Here is an 18,475-nt window from a genome sequence, read left to right on the forward strand (position 1 = left end):
AGCTTAACCAGGAAAATATCTGCTTTGTTAATGGAAATTACCTTTAGACGACACCCCAAGAGCTGAAGTCTGAGTCAGCTTACAAGGGAGTTCTAGCCTGATTTTACATGACAAGTTAAGCCAATGAAAAATGTTGTAATGAATTCTGGTTTTCTGCCATGCAGATCACCCTGAAGCAGAATGCTAACTAAAACTGAATTATGTGTTTATCATTGCTATTTGGTATCATTAGTCTAAACTGGGTCCTCGAGGAATAGTCTCATCAAACAGATATTCCCTAAAGAAAAATCCATTATTCTGGAACATGTAACTGTCCTGTGACACTTTAAAACAAACAAACACGACACAAAAGAACCCAACCAAACAGGCTGATGTTTGGAAGATGTGGTGTTGGAGTGGAATACAAGACTAAGCTCCTAAACTGTATTGTCTCACTGTATTTCTATTCATGTTCCCTTCCTACCTCAATCAATAGTGAGGAAGCAGGATTGGATCACCAATGGTTTGTTTGATGTATCACCCAAGATAGCAAGATTTGGATTTTCTGAGTTGCTATGTTAGCAGCAAAACCAATGAATTTTGTTTTCTCCTGGATTTGCATTCTTTACTTTCCTGAGGCCAAACTGAATGAGTAACAGATGAATCTTGTCTGCCTTTCCGTCTGTGAAGATGCCAAGTTGTGTCTCTACCCACTGCTCACCCACTGACTTTCAGGAACTTGTGCAAGGATATAGTTTTCTCTTAGACTTTCAGGATGAGTTTCAAATTGCCCAGCAATCTCAAAAGTTATTCAGGGGAGGAACAGATGGATAGACCAGGAAACATCATACTAAATAAACACTGCTTTTTAGAAGAACAAACAAACAAAACCAAAAAAAAAACCAGACAAACAAAAAACACCGTGCACAAGAAAAACCACAAAAAACAAACAAAAACCCTACCAAGCCCAAACAAACAAAGCAATAAAAAGAAGGGTAAGCCCCTATGTTTTTCTTCTCAAAAATACACAACATTAAGGACTTCTTGGATACTAAGTCCTGCTATCCATGCTGGAGTCTAAAACCACTCAGAATGGCAGCTGGCACCAGTGAATAGGCAGGCTCAGCCAAGGTAGTACTCAGACTATCAGAATCCTTTAGCATTTTTGGTAGGATGGTGAGGAATTGCAGATCTTGCTGTTGGAAATGTGTGTATACTGTTTTGAATCACACCTATGTGTAGAAACATTCCAAATCTTCAGAGGTGCCAAAACTTCTGCTATCTAACTTGGCGAATATCTTTTCACATCTCTCTCCAAAGTAGGCTCTTGGTTTAGCTTGCATATCCTATACAGTGATTTAGCACTTTTTTAAAAAACTGGGGGTTTTAACATCTTGATGTAATTACAAAAGCATATGTGTATCACTTAATCCTTTAAACCTCTCCACTGAACTGAATTACATAGCATTTCTACAGCCAACCATATGATCACTTTAACACTGCATGTATATGAAGGTTACTGTAATAAATCAGATGACTTGTTGGATATATTCCCCTTTGCTTCTGCTTCAAAATAAATTCCTAGTCACTTGGAAAAGGTGACAGTATATGCTTGCAAATGAAATGCATGCATCAAGCAGCTGTTCTAGTAATATATTTTTAAAAAAAGGTTGTTTTAGGTTAAAGAGTACTTTGGTCCTGTTTCTGGTTCAACCTCTGCAATGTAAGAAAGCCCTGATTTGAGGCAGAGGAGATGAATAAGGCAGTGTTGCTTGCGACAAAGGGTGTAGGCCTAACTCAAAACCTTTCCACTGTGGCAATGTATTTAGGTGAAGAGGAGACATTTGGAGCCAAACATCGCCAGAAAGTTACTTGTAGAACCTACCCTACTCCTCTGCTTTACAGAGGCACTGTACTGTGACTTCCTACACAGTTCTTACCCAGGCCATAAAGCAGGGATGAAGTGAGAAGTTAGAATTGCAAGGGAAAGATTTCAAATGCATCAAGGGCCTTAATTTTGACAATGTTTTTCATGACTTACTGCAACCTTTTCTCTTTTTCCTTTGATGCTTATGTGTAATGAATACCCCTGTGCAACTAAAAACTCCATAGGTATATAATGATACCAACAGAATTATTGGTGCTTGGCCTCTCTGTTTCTGCTACTCTAAGTACAATTCCTATTGTACTTAGATATTGTTATGCAATTCCTGTTTCATAGCAGAACCTGCACAATGCTATGTGTATTTGCAAGATTAAAGCACTGGCTCATTATGTTTGCAAGGAACTCTGAGATCTGAGATGAAGTTAAATGTTAAGGGCTGTTGATAAACTAGAATCTGAAATGGCAAATACTTGGGGTCTCAACCTCTGCAGCCTTACCCAGCTGAATACAAGACAGTAACAATCTGTTGCCTTTCTTACAGATGTAATGTCATCAAGAGAAGTGATTGTCCCCTTTTTTTTTAGGTTGGGTAGCAGAAGCAACATCCTGAACATGGACTAGAAGTGATTGTGAGCTGGACTACAAAAAAGTCTGCTAGCTCAGTTAGTGTTTATTTCCAGATATCCTACTATTATTGCATTTTTAGCCATTTATCTTTTTCTTTTCCAAGATGTGACTCACTGAAGTATGTTTCCTAGCTGCACTGCAATCTTTGTGGTACAAAACAGAAACAGAACATGTCTGGATTTTACTTCAAACTTCATCTCATAAACATTGTGCAAAGACCCCATGTAAACACCCTAATTGAGTTAGCATTTGAACTTACCATAGATTCATCCTTTAATAAATTTAAGGTCTTACAGATGCCAAAAAACCCAGTCTGCTTCATTTAGCACACTGAAGTCTGGGCAGAAATAAATAAATGCTAACGTATTTAAAGTTTCATATCCATAGAAAATGGTGAATGGTGTCCCAAAAAATGATGTGAAAAGTGTTGTATAATCTGTTCCTATCACATTATGAAGAGACTTTGCCTTCTGTCAGGGAGCACTTGTCATAGTGCGACATCTTGACAACATTTATAATAGGAAATTACCTGATATCTAGTAACAGGATGTTCTGGTTCAAATGCAGAATTTTCTTCACTTTGAAAGGTGGATTGTCACATTGACAGGTTTGTGAATCCCACTGGCATCTGATGGAGGACTAGAGGATCTAGCTTGGAATATAAAGCCCTTTAGTTCAGAGGTTGCTTTCTTACTATATGTTTAAGTACCATAAAGAGGAATTGATTCAGGACTAAACAGTCAAATACTGTTTGCTTTGAAATATTTCCTGGAATTTTATGCATTAAATTACTTTCATCCTGGAAGAGTACATGTGTGATTATGCACAGAAAGTAAAAGTACTTGTACTCTTTTTGTTGTCTCCATAACAATTTCCTGCCCTGTCTTGTATTTAGCAGTGGAGGTAGAAAGACAAGTTTGTTTCCTTTCTCTTTGGTCTGATTTTTCTGCTAGATATTTGTAAGAAAAGCATAATATGAGTTTCTCCACTAAACCAATAAAACAAATGTGAACTATCACATACAATATTACATATAGCTTAACAGGAACACTTAATTTGATATATTCAACAGACCTTGCCATGGAAGTGGGAACCTGTGTTGAGAAACCTAAACCCAAAGCACAACAATTGTAAAACTTGGATGAAATCATGGGACAAACCTAAAATAGTTTAAAAAGCAAGGAAGAAAAGAAAGACAACAACTTAGTTGTGTGAGAACAGGCCTATAGTTCAGGTCTGTTAGTTTTTATTTCTGTAAGTTTTTTAGAGAATTTGCATCTCAAAATACCCTTAAAGAAGAGAAAGCAGTGTCTCTGATAAAATATGTCTCCCTGATCTGAGTGCAGAATTCATCTCGCATGGACAACACAAAGAGGGAGTCTGAACATCATGCAACCAAGCACACTGCTATCTGGGGAGATTATTCTGCAGAGACTGATTGTGTTAAACTAAACACTGTCATTTGTGTCAAACCCACTGGAAAAATATTACTAGATCATGTGTAAGCTTTGGTAAATTACAGAAAGCAGATACAAATCTGATGTCTTCCTTCCCTGTCAAAAAAACCCAGGGGTTTCTTTTTCTTTTGGAGAAACTGTCTTGACAGCATGAATGGGGGGTGAAACAAGTGGAAACAGTACCTGCTAGTAGCATTGCCTATTTACTTTAGTAACTCTTAGGTGGCTGGCAGAGCTTAAGTGTCATATCTGACAGAGAAGGGAGACCAAGTGTTATTAGCCAGTATGTTTGCTTTGCATGGGCGCTAAAGTCACTGGAATTTTTTCTTAGAGGACTTGACTGTGACCTCCACACATAAAAATTGCCCTCTGCTCCTCACAGTTGGGTGCTGTCAGCAGTGGTTCACACCCAAAGAGCAACAGTGGCTTGTGTAGCTGTGTGCAAAGCTGTGAGGGCTGTGGTTTTTTGCTGCATTGCTAAAATACCTGACCAAGCTCTGCAGGCCAAGCTGGTGCTGCACTGGACAGCACAAACAGCAGTGAGCTTTTCATCAGCTTTCATGGCCTCTACTGCTTGCCGCAACTTGCACTTCTAGTGGGTTGGGTTCCATGATGTAGAGCAGCAAAAGGAGCTGGGATGAGGTAGCATCCATGAAATAAATGGCATGGAATATCAACTGAAAACTTAAATGGAGATGGTTTATGTCAAGCTGGCTTCTGTTGGACGACCCTTACTGATGACTGCTTAGCCACAAAGGTTTTCAATTGCTCTGTTCATTTTAAGATCCCTAAGGCTTATTAAAGAAGGTGGCTCACACACAGGTAGTGGTACAGACTCAGTAACCTGCCCCCAACTGGATTAGAAGTCACTTGCCTTACAAGAGTTCTGTCTGGTGAACAGAGTTTCTTTTGCAGAAAAATGGAATGAACCAGCTTGTAATCTGTCTCTGCAGCAAGTCTTTTCAGGAACAACATAACTGCATTATGAAGAAGTTATTTTAGATGTGAAAAAAATATTATAAACACAATACAGTTTGTTGTATTTACTTGATTTCATCTTCTTCACTGGACTCTTTCAAGGCAATGCCATCACTTAGTTTGGAAGCTGTTGTGAAGTATCTATGAAGATGCTTGATGTGCTTATTCATGGGAATTTGGACTTGGAAAGCTTTTTTCCCCTCTGCTTTTATCAAACTAGTAGCTCAAGCTGTGGAATCATCTGCCCCAGCTAGAGAAGGAAGCGCCATCCCTCTCCATTCTAAAGAATAATGAGAGTAAAACAGGAAATGTACCTCAAGGAAATGCTCCTCCTGTGTTCTAAAAGATGATGGCTTATTAAACAGACTTCATCTATTTTGCTAGGTGCAAATGAGATAGCTTTAACCAGTGTTACACTGCAAACCTACATCTCTGTTTTATACCTGCCTGCCAAACTTATTGTGATGTGTTTGGGAAGGTGTGGCGTTTGGGGTATTTTTGTGGGGTATTTGGGCTTTTAGGTTTTGCTTTTTTGTTTGTTTTTTCTGATGATAAATTTCTAAATTAGTAGATATGCAAGTTCTTTGATTTCTGTGAATTAGGAAAAAAGAAGCTTTTGCTTTTTGTGGGTGGGAGTGGAAGTAGTGCGAGTACCTAAAATTTCTCCTCTTTTCAATTTTATATACCTCACACAAGTGCTGGCAAATACCTGATTGTTTTGCTGCTTGTATAGGAGAAAAAACCTGTGAATCTGATTTATCTTCCCTCTGACTCTTCAGGGGAATTGTGCTTCTTTTATGACTAACCATACATTTGATTGAATAGCTGGAAATACTACAGATGGTAACTTCCATGCATAGCTCTAAGAAGGAGGGTGTTCCTTTTTTTTCTTTTTTGCAGTTCCTCTGACTGTTGATTCAATAGAGAGTATTTTTTCTTTTTTTAATCTCATCACAAATACTGAGTTGATTTTAAGGTCTTTGCAGTGTTACTGTGCTGTCTTTGCCCTGAAGCTACTACCTCAAGCTCTAACAGGAGGAGGTTTTCCCAAGCTGCAATCCTGTCCATAAACAGAACCATAACTAGAGGGTGGATGGTTGTTCTTTACTTCATCTCCTGTCCGGGTGCAGATTAAAATTTAGTTTAGGATACCTCATCATTTGCTGTCAGAAACATTCTGTAGCATGGGTGAAGCTTGCCCACTAAAATGGGACAAGTTTTCCATTGCTTTCCCAGGAACTGCCTTTCCACAGTTTACTAGGAAAGAATTAACTGAAAACCTAAATTCACTACCAAATGAAGCTGCACAGATATGCCCAATGGAGTTTCACCGCCCCTTCCCAGGCAGTACCACTGAAGCAGGAAGCATTGTGTGCTGGTGGGACCAATGATTACTGTGTTGCTAATTAATAATTCAGCACTGCAAAATACTATAAATTATTTTCTCCCCTCTTTTCAAATCCACAAGTATATATTTTTCTACTCACATTAAAACTTAAAAAGCCCCTTTGTAAAGGCTGATGTATATTTTAAAATAGAAATTTGATGTCAGTTGATAATCATCCAATTTTTGGTAGTTCAGGACAAAAATCTTGTGCTTCATGGGACTTTTGTTCTGCTTTTCTCCTTTTTGAATGCTCTCACAGTTCTTCAGATGAAGTATATAAATATATAATTTTTAGCCTGGTTTCTTTTTCAATCCAAATGTGCTTATCTTTATTCTCACTAATTAGCTTTCATTCCTGAAATTGATGCTGCTGAAGTAAGTAGCACCCCAAGACAGTTTCAGTAAAACATAAAAGACACTGATTTAGGTCTCTGAATTTTAATTGAAATAGGGTACTGATGCAGCTTTTCTGTCACTACTTTTTTTTTTCTTTTCTGAAAGAGCAGCAAAATATGTATTAAAATTGCATTGCCTTGTATAAGTTACAGGTTATAGATACTTTCCAGATTTCCACAAATTACTTGAAGAACTATTTCCTTTTCTCATTTGAATGCTTTAAACACCTTCAAGAACAATTACATTAAAAAAGAAAGTTCCTTCACTGTCAAAGGGATTCTGTCAGAGACACTAGAACAAAGAGAGGCTGAGACAGTTTGGAGGAAATAATATTCCAGCTTTGCCCTTCCATTTGTAATCAGCATAAATGTGTCAAAACAAAGGACACATCCAAGAATATTTCTATCCCTTCAAAGACCCAGACCAAATTACAACCAAGTTCTTTCATCATTTTTGTTTTTTATTTGGCCAGTCTTTTGAGTTAGGTAATGGAAACTTAATCCTTCTCTGCTGTAAATTGTTTTGCAAGACCAATGACTACGAAGTCCACCTGCTGAAATCTGAAGAACAAAAAGACATTTAACATTTGTTGCTGTTGTTCTCAGAATAAGATCCTGAGTATTCTGGCAAGGCTTTGTCAAGACAAAGCTAAACCTCTAGTCCAAGAATGACATTTATCATGACCTGTAGTACAATGTTGTCATCAAGGTAGCAGACTTGGACCGCCCAGGTTAAAATACTGTATTACTCAATCTGACAAGATTAACACCTCCACTCAGCAAACCACACTTAAATTCCTGTCTTCACCTGACTCTTCAGATGTCTAAAACCCTTAGGCCATATTTGTTCCATGGTTCCTTAGGAACTACCAGCTTTTGCCAGAACTACACAGGGATGTCTTCACAAACACACATCAGGATTTCACGATGCTGAGTCTGCACACAGCCTGCTGAGTGGTAATAAATCTTTTCACACAACTACTCTGTCAATAACAGAACTGCTTGGAATGAGTTTCTGTGGGCTACTATGTCTGTAGCATGACTGTGAATATTGTACCTATATGTGATACTCTTCTAAGCACATCCATCCAGCACAGAGATGCTTTGTAGTCAGTCACCACTGGGCCAATGTCTTTCTCCATATTTTTCTGCTTTCTTCAGGCCTTTTTCTTATGTCCACTTATTTAAAGGGATCACTAGTGACATAGTACTTATTTTTCACTGCAGGATGTTCATTCAGTAGTCCTTCTAACCTGATCTGAGGCAGTCAACCTTTGGTTTTAACAGATGCTCTCCCCGAAGTCTATACTGAAGAATTGAAAATGTTCCAAGGTGGTTAAATACATTTCAGATGCATCCTGCTCAGCTGCTGCACAAGGACCAGCAAAAGGAGCCTACTAGAATGTTTTCCTAAAATTCTCTGCTATAGGTTACCATACTGTGGAATATCCTATTCTGGGGATATCTGTTCCTGTAGGCAGTGTCCCTTCCGGATTCCTGAAAGGCCCTGGCATTAAGGAGGAGGAAGAACTCTTGAGTGGAAGATGAAATAAGAAGAGACAGGAAATGCTTGATCAAAGAGAGGAAGGATAAACCTGCCTGACAGAGTGTGCCAGTATGTGTCCAAAGGAAATGCTGGAATCTCCCTTCTCAAGTGACTTCAAAAACTAAGCATCAGAAAATGTACTGCAGGAAACAATACTGCATTGGCAGGAAAATGGGATGGATGATCTAATTGTTTTCCATCTTGTCTAAGTCTATGAATAATCCAGATCTCTTTAGCTGCTCTTTTTCTTACTAATTTCCAAAACATAGTAAATTGGGAATTACTTATTTTGGAAGAAATTATATTAATAATTATTTCTTCTAATTCATCAGGTCTAAGGTACAGAATATTCTGTAACACACTTTCAAAATTTGTAGGTAGGTGTAGTACTAAACTCAGGCAAATATAAATAGATACAGCTTGTTTCTGCTGTGTTTATCTGCAGTTTTGGGTGCAGTCATACTCAACTGTTTGGTGGTGTGGTATGAGTAATTCTGTGCAAGTAAATCTGTAAAGTTTGCATAATAATCTTTGAAGAGACTTTGAATTTCCTTCGTTCTCCCGCTGCTACAGATTTTTCCTGATACAATGAGAAGTGTTCCAGTATCTATATGAATGTTACTTAGCGTGACAAGCATACACCGCCTATATATCTCTAGAAGACTTGGTAGTATTAATTAATTTAATGAGGGAACAGAAATAGGATATTTTTCCTGAATTGAAAATTTTATGGGTTTTGTTATGCTGTTCACCTATGAGGTTTAAGGTAATTTATTTGTGCAAAGAACCTTCATCTTACATTTCCCTTATATCTGTAGCCCAAATACAGTGTAGTTTTTATTGTTTCTATGTGACTTTTGATTTTAGTTCCCCATTAAGGAAATTCTATATATGAGCACAAGTACGCTTGCATAAAAATTAAATGAAATATCAGGGAGACACTTAATTCTGTCCCTGGTGTGAAATGTATTACATTGCTTTAACTCCAGCCATTCACAGACTGAGATAGCTGAATCAGATGGTAGGACACATACACAGATTAGATAAGCAATGTGGATGTCTTAAACAGCAAGACTGTAAGTTCTTTAAGACACAATTCATATAGCTCTATTCTTGAGATCAGGGAGGTGAGCTAAGCAGACTTCAATGTGCTATTACTTCCCAAACAGTAACCAGTTTATCATCCTAACTTCTATATTAAGGAGTGTATCACCAGTGTGTTTTCACACAAAGAAATTGAGGCACACAAAAATTGTACTCAGACAAGCAGTGGGTGGCCTTGCTGCTGATCAGTGGAAGTATTCAGGGAAAGTTATGTGCCTCATTAGAATGTGGGTACAGATCTTGCATCCAGGTCCTGCACTTGAAATGTAGACCTTGGCACGCATGGTAACTTGACCTCAGAAATGTCTTGTTTCATAATTTACTCAATCAGTGAGATATAACTCATTCTAAAAGCAAAATACCAGCATCAACTTTCATTTAGAAGAAGTAGTATCAAGAAGCTATATCCATCTGAGTATCTATGTGTAAAGAAGAGAACTGATTCTCTTTTGGATCCAAGGCATTACGATGACTACTTATCTTAAAACTTTCAGGGCTGCAATTAATGCTGAGAGCTAGTTACTTTTGCTAAACTCATAAAATTGTTCATCCCTTTGTGAATCTGTTATGGAGAGCTTGTATTAGTCATCACAATGAGAAATAAACTTTTTTGCAATGTCCATGTTAGAATTCATGATGCTGTTTAGTAATTTGAGAAAATGGGCTTTCATTTAGCTCCTGCCACAGTGAAATTTGTCCAAGAGACTCAAAACAGGAGCATCCAGCAGCAACGCAGTATGTTCTTAATCAGAACAAACTTACTGTGAGCCAGGAGTCAGTCACCAAAACGATTAGGAAGCTTGCATCTCTCTTTGTGAGCTTCAATAAACCTGTCCATCAGTATCTGTTTAGCAGTTCTCTAAGCTGCAGCACCACTTAAATGAAATATCAGTCAATTTAAATTTAGCTTGTAAACTTCTGTCCTATATACCATAACTGTTCATGATTCAATTATTTTGTATATATAACTCTTGAAATAATGTTGATTTAAATAGATATAGCTGGGAAAAAATCTTGGGTTTAGGACAAGCATGGCTAAAGTAATGAATAGTCAATAAAAATATGAAATAAATGTTAATTCATCATTTACAGTCAGTAATAATGAATTTGTACCTAGAGGAGCTAAAGGGAAATAAAATTGTTGAGTCAGTTTCAGTTCTGTCTAACACTTGTCTAAATCAGTGAGCTTTTTCTAAGAGACCTGACTGATGTTTGAATAGTCCTTTGCATTTGGGAAGATTCTTCTTTTCAACTGAAAGTATTTTCAGCCTTTTCAAACTTCCTCCTACTTTTATGCAGTAGAAGTTCAGCTATCCTGAAGCACTTCTGGAAGAACAACACACTTCTGTTTGGTCTCAACATAAATGAATTTGAAAACCTATGCCTAGCAACCACAACAAAGAAATGCTATTGGTTTGGGCTTTCTTTTTTTTTTTTTTTAAAGGTATTATTTTTTCAGTAACACAACTTTAAGTTTGAGTATCTGATGACGTGATTCCTCTTTTTCTGATAAAAAAATTATTGTTAAGGCTAGCCTCACTCTAGAGAGGGGAAGTTTTCTGGCTGTTTCAAGCTATGTACTTGAATCTTCAAGCATTTTGACAGTCTTATTTATTTTCTCCTTGCCCATGCAAAACCACAAATTTTCTATTGAGGATGTGATTGCAAGTTCACTGAGCTAAAAGACTTTTTTTGAGTACAGATTCAAGCCCTTTAAAAAGGTATTTACCCTAAAGAATGTGCAGAACCTTTCAGAAAATACGCTTATGATTGCCAAAAGAAGGGGCTTTTAATGTATGCATGTGAAATATTCAATAGAAATGAACTGCTGCTCCAGCTCTGAAAAAAGACTGTACTGAGAAACTTTGCCAGATGACACCAGGTCGTGAAATGCTTTGTGAGAAATGTCTTGGCCTGTTCTAGTTACTGATGAAATTTGCTTTCCACTTCAGTAAGGCCAAAATTTCACAGTTGGATGATGCCCTAGAGATTATCAAAAGCACTGAGAAAAATTTCCCATCACCTCTGATTAATTACCCAGAGTAACAAGTGTTCCCCTGGGCCACGTTTTGTTTCAGCTATAGATAAGCACTGCTGTGTGAATTTTAATGAAGTGCAAACTGCAGCAAGCAGGATGAATTCACCATTGCACCATGTGGTCCTGTTGGCAACCTGGTAATATAAATCTAGAATAACAGTAATTGCTCCCTAGTAGTGCTAAGAACTTTAAGGTTACTGAATCAAGTGTATTTTGAGGTGGGGAGGATGAAAGGAGGGGAGATACACACTAAAAGAGCGTCAGCAGAAATTAATTTAATGTGTAAGGCTTATTTGTAGAGCAAATCATGCTATACTGGCAAGAGCACCATATCCATGAAAAATCTCAAATCCTTTCTACAGTATGAATACTGACTTTTTTCCTTGCTAAATATTTATTCTTTTTAATATTTTTTCTTTCTATATCTTTTCACCAGTTAGTGCATTTAAAGTATCTACTAGTGTCCATCAGAATATACAGTAGGTTATCCAAAACAGATGTGGTTTTTAAATTAAAATAAAGTACTCCTTTGTTATAATCAATATGTTACAACATGTAATTAACTCATGAATATCATGATCACATCAGGTTAGTACATTGAGAATTATTCATAAAAATTAGATGTGTTGGTAGATTTGGGATGCACGTCCTTCTTCACTTGATTAAACAAAGTCATTGCCTTTCCCAACATACCTTGCCTTCTTTATATTCTTACAACTGAAGGAAAAAAGATATTTGATTAGCTATGCAAATGAAAACTCATTTGGGACACATCTTTGTTTTGCCAATTAATGTGTTTCAGTGTCCGTCTTCCTCCTTTTTAGCCCTAAGCTGAAGCACGGCTTTTCTTAAAATTGGAGGGTGTATGTGTTTTGAACTGTTTTTTTCCTGTTATTTATACAGAACACAAGTTTGAAAGAGCTGGAATAATAGAGACACAAGTGTCTCTGAAAAATCTACACAGTTTCAAAATTTTGTGTAGACTTGTCTGTAATTCTCCAAGGAGTCCCCTGTGAGTAGGGAAGCATTATTGTCTCATTTTATAGATGGCTAACACAGAAGTGGAAAAGCTACACAACTGTAAAAACAGACAGATGGTCCATAATCTTTGATACGAAAAAGGATCAAGGGTGGTGGTGGAATAAAAGAACAACCCAAGCAAACAAACCAAACCAAACAACAAGAGCCCAACCCAAAATAATTGCCAGAAGAACTATCAGGTTTACTAGTGAGTTTATCCAGGGAAAAGCTTTGATGATTCACAAATGGCTCTTGAGCTGCCAGTCTTTTCACTTTGCTTGCTGTGCATGTAGTGCTGCCCATCACCTGTTGTTAATTATAACATCCTATAAATCTAATGTTAGAAGACTAGCACTGGGACACAGTGCCTGCCCTGGCTTAATGGACACTCTAGGAAAAAAGGAATTTTTCAAGAATTTATTCCTGGACGAGCTTCTATGAACCTGGCATTGTCATGAACTGATACTTCTATTAAGACAAACACAACTGAGTGCCTTTAAACAAATAAGGTGCTGGCTTTGTACAATCATTGTGGTTTCAAACACCGTATCAAAAAACACTGTGATGGGAAGCTATCATTTAATAAATCAAAATAGCTTACTTGGTAATAAATATTTTTCTTATAAACCACAATATTCTCTTTTTTGTGGATCATATGACTTTCCAGTTCCTGAATTTTTTTACGTTACTGGAGTAACAAAGGAACGTGGGAAATAACCCTGATGGTGAAATCATTCTGTTAAGCTGTGCCTACTCTGTGGTTAGCGCAACTTAAAAATGTGTGATTTCAGGCATAGGTGATCAAATTATTCCCTTTTTCAGGTAGCCACAAGTTGGCTGAATTGGGCAGTGCTGCCTTTCTGAGATGAGGAAAGTGTTTAGTTTTGTCTAAATAATTTAAATTTCATTTCTTAGCTTAGTATTCTACAAAGGGGTGAACAGTATTTCCATCTCCAGCATGGGAAATAGTTTCTCATCTGTATGGGCTCTGAGCATTAAAAAAAAACCATAACAAACTAAAGAAGGCAATGAGTTGCTGCTATTGATTCTGTCCTATGTTGGCTGCTGTTTGGGTAACTTTCACTTATATAGATAAATCAGCCTTTGTAGTTAGCAGTGAAAAGAAAGCCAGAATTTGAAATAAAAACATGAAAGAAACTGTACAAAGATGTAGATTCTACTCTCAGTGACAGCAGTCAAAATTCCGATTCGGTCTAGATGCAAGTCCCATAAAACTTGCACATAAACAACATCTATAAGAAACATACTGTTGCATTTACATAGAAGTATTCTCATGTGTAGAGTAACCTGCTGACATAAAATATCAAATTGACTGGCACGTATCTACTGACATTGCCACAGACTATCAGGTGGTCTTAAATATTTAGCGACAGGCTTTGCTGAAAACATATGTTCACTTCCATACTTGCATGTTTGCATATTTGTATATCAATTCATACAAAAGTAAGTTTCACCTGAAGAAAACAGGTAATAAATACTTCTGTAAGTAATACTGCTCTATAAAAAGTCCTTCAAATTTTCCAATGTCTGCTAAGAAAGGCATAAAAAAAGTTTATACAAAGTCTGAAGAACCACCTTGTTTTACTGGAACCCCTTTTATGATGCACTTCACATGCAAAGACCACCGTATTATTCCATTTTTTGGTTCCACAATTATTCAGTATTCTGAATTTTTGTGTTCCTGGGTGTGAGATTCTTTTTCTAATGAAGTGCAATGTGGATATGAATATATGTGTATAGCTTCAATGACCTACTGGCTGTGCTTGCTGGTAAAAATATGGTTTTGATTATCCTTAAATCTCCTGATTCAACCTACTTTGGGAAAGTTGAGCTATATTGTTTTTTACTGTTCACATGACATGGTGTGCATTCTAGCTGAGATCCAAGGTACTGTACAGTGGACTTGCATCAAAATAGAAACTGTTGCAGCAAATCTTGATTGGAAGCTGAAATGTAACTTAAGGAATATTAATAACAGAAAGGTATTGAAATCAGAGTTCTGGCCTTAAGCAAACAATTTCTCAGTGGTCCAAAGTGCTGGTTTAGGAGATGGATAGGACAAAAAGTGCTGAAAATATATAGAAATATGAAGCCTTGGAAAAAAAATAAAATCTGAGTATCATTTGTTTAACAGACAGGGCTTTATATGACCTCAAAAAACTGTGTTCCATGTTGGTTACTGTTTTGTAATGGAATTCCATTACTTTTAAAGCAAATGTGGAGCCTGCGGCAGCTTTGTTAGATATAAGAATATATCTATCCTCTAGCTGATCTTCCTGTGCTCCTAGCTCTGCATTTGGTTTCTTTTTGTCTGTAGTGGTGGTTTTATGACAACCCATTTAAATTTTAAAGATTCATGTTAATATACTTTGAATGTTGTGCAATGATATTAGGGCAATGGACAGAAAACCAACAGTATCTTGATTACTGATGTGCCAGGAAAGGAAGAGATACTCTCAGAAAATCTTTGTTACATAACTTGGTTCTGAAGTTAATTACATCTCTGCGTGCATATGGGCAAGCCTCAGAGCCACCTGCTTAGGTTGTATTTTTTTACTACAGTGTTGCAGCTGAGTGGATTCCTGTCTGCATCCTAAGCTGCATGTTCCTGTAACATGCTGTGCCTACATCAGCCCTGTGCTGTGAGCCGTTCCTTTCTCGAAGCAAAATGTGACACTGTTGACAAGCGACTGGTGGGCCTTCAGAAAGGCAATTTTCCTGCTGACTGAGCCATATTTATGAGGTAGGCCACTGCAGGGATGCCTATCCCAATAAGCAGAAAACAATCTCAATTCGTGTCTGAAAAGAAGTTGATGTCCTCAGCAAAGCCTCCCTCTCTCAGAATAATACCCTGACATCCTCTGGCTTTGTGAATGGAGATGTTCTCATCTCTGGCTAGAGGTTAGTGTTCTCATGTAGTTTCTACCTTTTGTCTCTGAAGATTTCTGACAAGACAGATCCTTTTCAATGGCAATAATTTTTCTTAGGAAATGAAATTCTGAAAGACGTGTTAATCACATTGTTTCAGCATTAGACTTCTTCATTAGTTAAGTCAGAAAATTACCTTAGTTTAATAGGAGAGTACTTCACTATACCAGTTCTGATACCCAGACTCCACATCCAGTAATGAAGAAATCATAACAGTGCTGAATATCAAATTTGAAGGATTCTGACAATCTGCATTTACTTTTCTAGAAAAAGAAAGAAGAAAGAATGTATGTTAATAGCCTTCAAAAAGGCAGGAGAGCAAAAAGGTATTTTTTACTTTACTTGAATAAATAACCTACTGAGAGTTTATTTTATTTTCCTTTTTCAATATTTTTTATATAATCAGATGTTAATACATGAACTAAACATGAAACAGCCCAGGAAAATTATGTTTAAAACTGCTGCTCAGGTTACAAAGGCACCACGAAGGCACTCACATTTTGGTTTGTTCTGTTTTTAGGTGTAGTATCATCTGTGTTCCTCCCCTATGCTTTGGTACATCTCTGTAATTCACAGAAAATTATGTGTTATTTTCTCACTGGACTACTTTATATATTACAAAGGATTATTACTTCTGGTTGTACACAACTAATTTTTCTCTCCTCAACAGCAATCAGTTTCAAGCTTGGTCAGAATTTTGAACAAGCAAAAGCTGGAAAGATGAGAGAGAAAATTTAAATACTTCAGTGTACAGTGTAAACTCTGGTTTATCACAAAATACCAGACAACAAATTGCATCAACCAAAGCCTAAAACCAAAGCAGTTTTTTCCCTGCCTCATAAATGAGTAACAGTCGACAGCTCTGGAATGTGCACTCCTCTCCCATGAAAACATTTTTCCGCTCTGCCTTTTCCAAAACTCCAAAGTTCAAAGCTAAACTACTACATGTTATAAAAGAACAAATTTACCATGACACTTAAACAAAGACATGAGTCAGTGTATTCAGATTTCTTGAGGGAGGAAGGAGTTATGTTTCTTGTTAAGGCAAGGTTTGCAGTAAAGAAGTTATTTTTATAGTTTTATATATCTTCTTATAATTATTTATTCATGCAGATGTTCTGTTTTACTGCACAGTTAAAGCTGTAATTCATGCCCTTTTTGTAATGGATACATTAATTGAGGTTTACAACATTTCTCCTCAGAAAGCAAAATATTAATATCCTCACTAAACAAACAGGCAAATGCAATCACAGTAGGAAATTTGGTTCAGTATTATTTAACATATCCATGGCAGTCTGGGAACCTCAGCAGTTTCTCTTTGCTCTGAAGAGTGCTACTTGCGTTCTTGGGAATGGCATGAGCAAGGTGGCCAGCATGTATGTTAACAACAGAGACAAAATGAGGTGGCTGTGGACTGCTGTGGACAAAACAACCTCTATCTGGAATAAAAAGCATGCAATTTTGTGTCCTCTTAAATTTGAGATGTAGAACATAATAGATTAAGCAGCTGAATTGCTGTATGTAGTTTTCAAAGCTGTCTAGGAAACTTGGAACACCATTTCCATTTATTTGGAACAAGTGGCTGACTCATTTGTCTGCCTTGAAAAACCTCTACGACTGTTCCTGACTGGATTAAGATGAATATTCTGAAAGTCATTGCTCTTGTGAAACAGGAAAGAAGTACAGAAAGTCACAGAGCTCCTGTTAATACTGAGCCTCATTGAATGTAATATCGATTTGGAATATGATATAGGATGCAAACTTCTCCTAGGTACTGTAGCAGCTTTAAAATGTCCACTCTTTCGAGCAGATTGATGTGGCCAAGTCTTGTCCTTTGTGGATACAAAATTTGGGGTAGCTAGATCAAAGGTCTGTTACAGATTCAAACCTTTGACACTGAATGTTATATTCAGTAGGATGGAACCAAAATCAGAAAATTCTGAGCATGGAGAAAAGTGACATATCAAACTGTATCCAACAGCCCTTGCACACCATCAGGATTCAGTTTTCCCTTATTAATATGTAAAGATTTATTGGGTCATTCTCTAAAAGCAGTGTTTAGCTACAGCAGAGACAATATGCTCAAATTGAGGGGCACAATTTTTTTTCCTTCAAATGCAATTTATTTTTTTTCCCCTAGCTGGTTGTTTTACCTATAGTCGTAAGTTCTCTTTAGCCTTTTTAAAATACTATTATATTTCACAGAGAGGCTTTAATGCAATTAATAAATTGGGTTTTAAAACTTTTAACTTTTTCAATGGGAATGTTTTGATTTTTTCATTTGTCTGTTTTAGAGGCCTTTAACCAACTGTACCATTGAATTTAATGTTGGTTATGAAGGAGATCATCTGTGGCAAGTAACATTTCTAATAAAGGAGAATGTTACAGTCAGTTTTGTTGGATACAGCCATGTCACACTGGTGACAATGGCTAGAAGCACCAGTCACCTAAAGAGGGGAAAATGCATTAAGTGGCCCACTGGGTAGATGAACCATGTTTTGATAACCTTTGGAATAAGGACAAAAGTGAACTCTCCTTGACTGACAATAAACTCATTTAATTTTCAGTCATCATGCATTAAACTTTCAAAGTTACTAAGAAAGCAACACCAGGATATAAATGTCACTGAGCAGTACGGTGCAATTAAGAGGCACCTTGATAGAAAGAGAGCAGCTGCTTAGTAACAGGCCAGTGGTGGCTGTGCTGGCCTCCTGTGTGCAAACAAGGGTGAGAAGGGGCTCGCTCCCCCCTTTCCCTGGAGCCAAGCACAGGCCTCACCTATGAGCTGCTTTGTTTGGCTACGTGGGCAATCCAGGCAGCAACACCTTACATGTTCTGCACCAGTCAGAACCACAGTTTGGGCACACTTGGTACCAAACAGCACAGTAAGGATCACACAGGGAAAATATGTATTCCCTTGGCCCTTGCTCCCACCTCCCACATTATGCAAGTGAGCAGAGAAGGGACTTTCTCCGGAGGTTAGGAAAACTGTGATTTATAACATTGGTGGCAGGTGGAACAGGGGAGACTGTGGGACCAAGGGAGCCAAGTATTTTAAGCATCTGTTATAGGCCTGTGCCAGATGCAGGATACCAGACAAGATGTGCCAT

The 18,475-nt window shown here is 37.4% G+C and overlaps 1 protein-coding gene across 2 annotated transcripts in view; it reads right to left on the minus strand.

The window, feature by feature from the left end:
* The window catches only part of COL8A1 (collagen type VIII alpha 1 chain), an 86,886-nt gene that overhangs the window by 55,263 nt on the left and 13,148 nt on the right, over positions 1-18,475 (minus strand). The window contains exon 2 of one of the 2 annotated variants that reach the window (XM_014253466.2): positions 15,502-15,628. The exons of the other annotated variant lie outside the window; for it this stretch is intronic. The gene's annotated coding sequence lies outside the window, so the exon portion shown is untranslated. The remainder of the gene's footprint in view (positions 1-15,501; positions 15,629-18,475) is intronic. 2 annotated transcript variants of the gene reach the window in all.

Source organism: Pseudopodoces humilis, chromosome 2 (assembly GCF_049639895.1).
Source record: "Pseudopodoces humilis isolate 2021_Gansu_Grassland_sample_001 chromosome 2, ASM4963989v1, whole genome shotgun sequence".
Classification (NCBI taxonomy): domain Eukaryota; kingdom Metazoa; phylum Chordata; class Aves; order Passeriformes; family Paridae; genus Pseudopodoces; species Pseudopodoces humilis.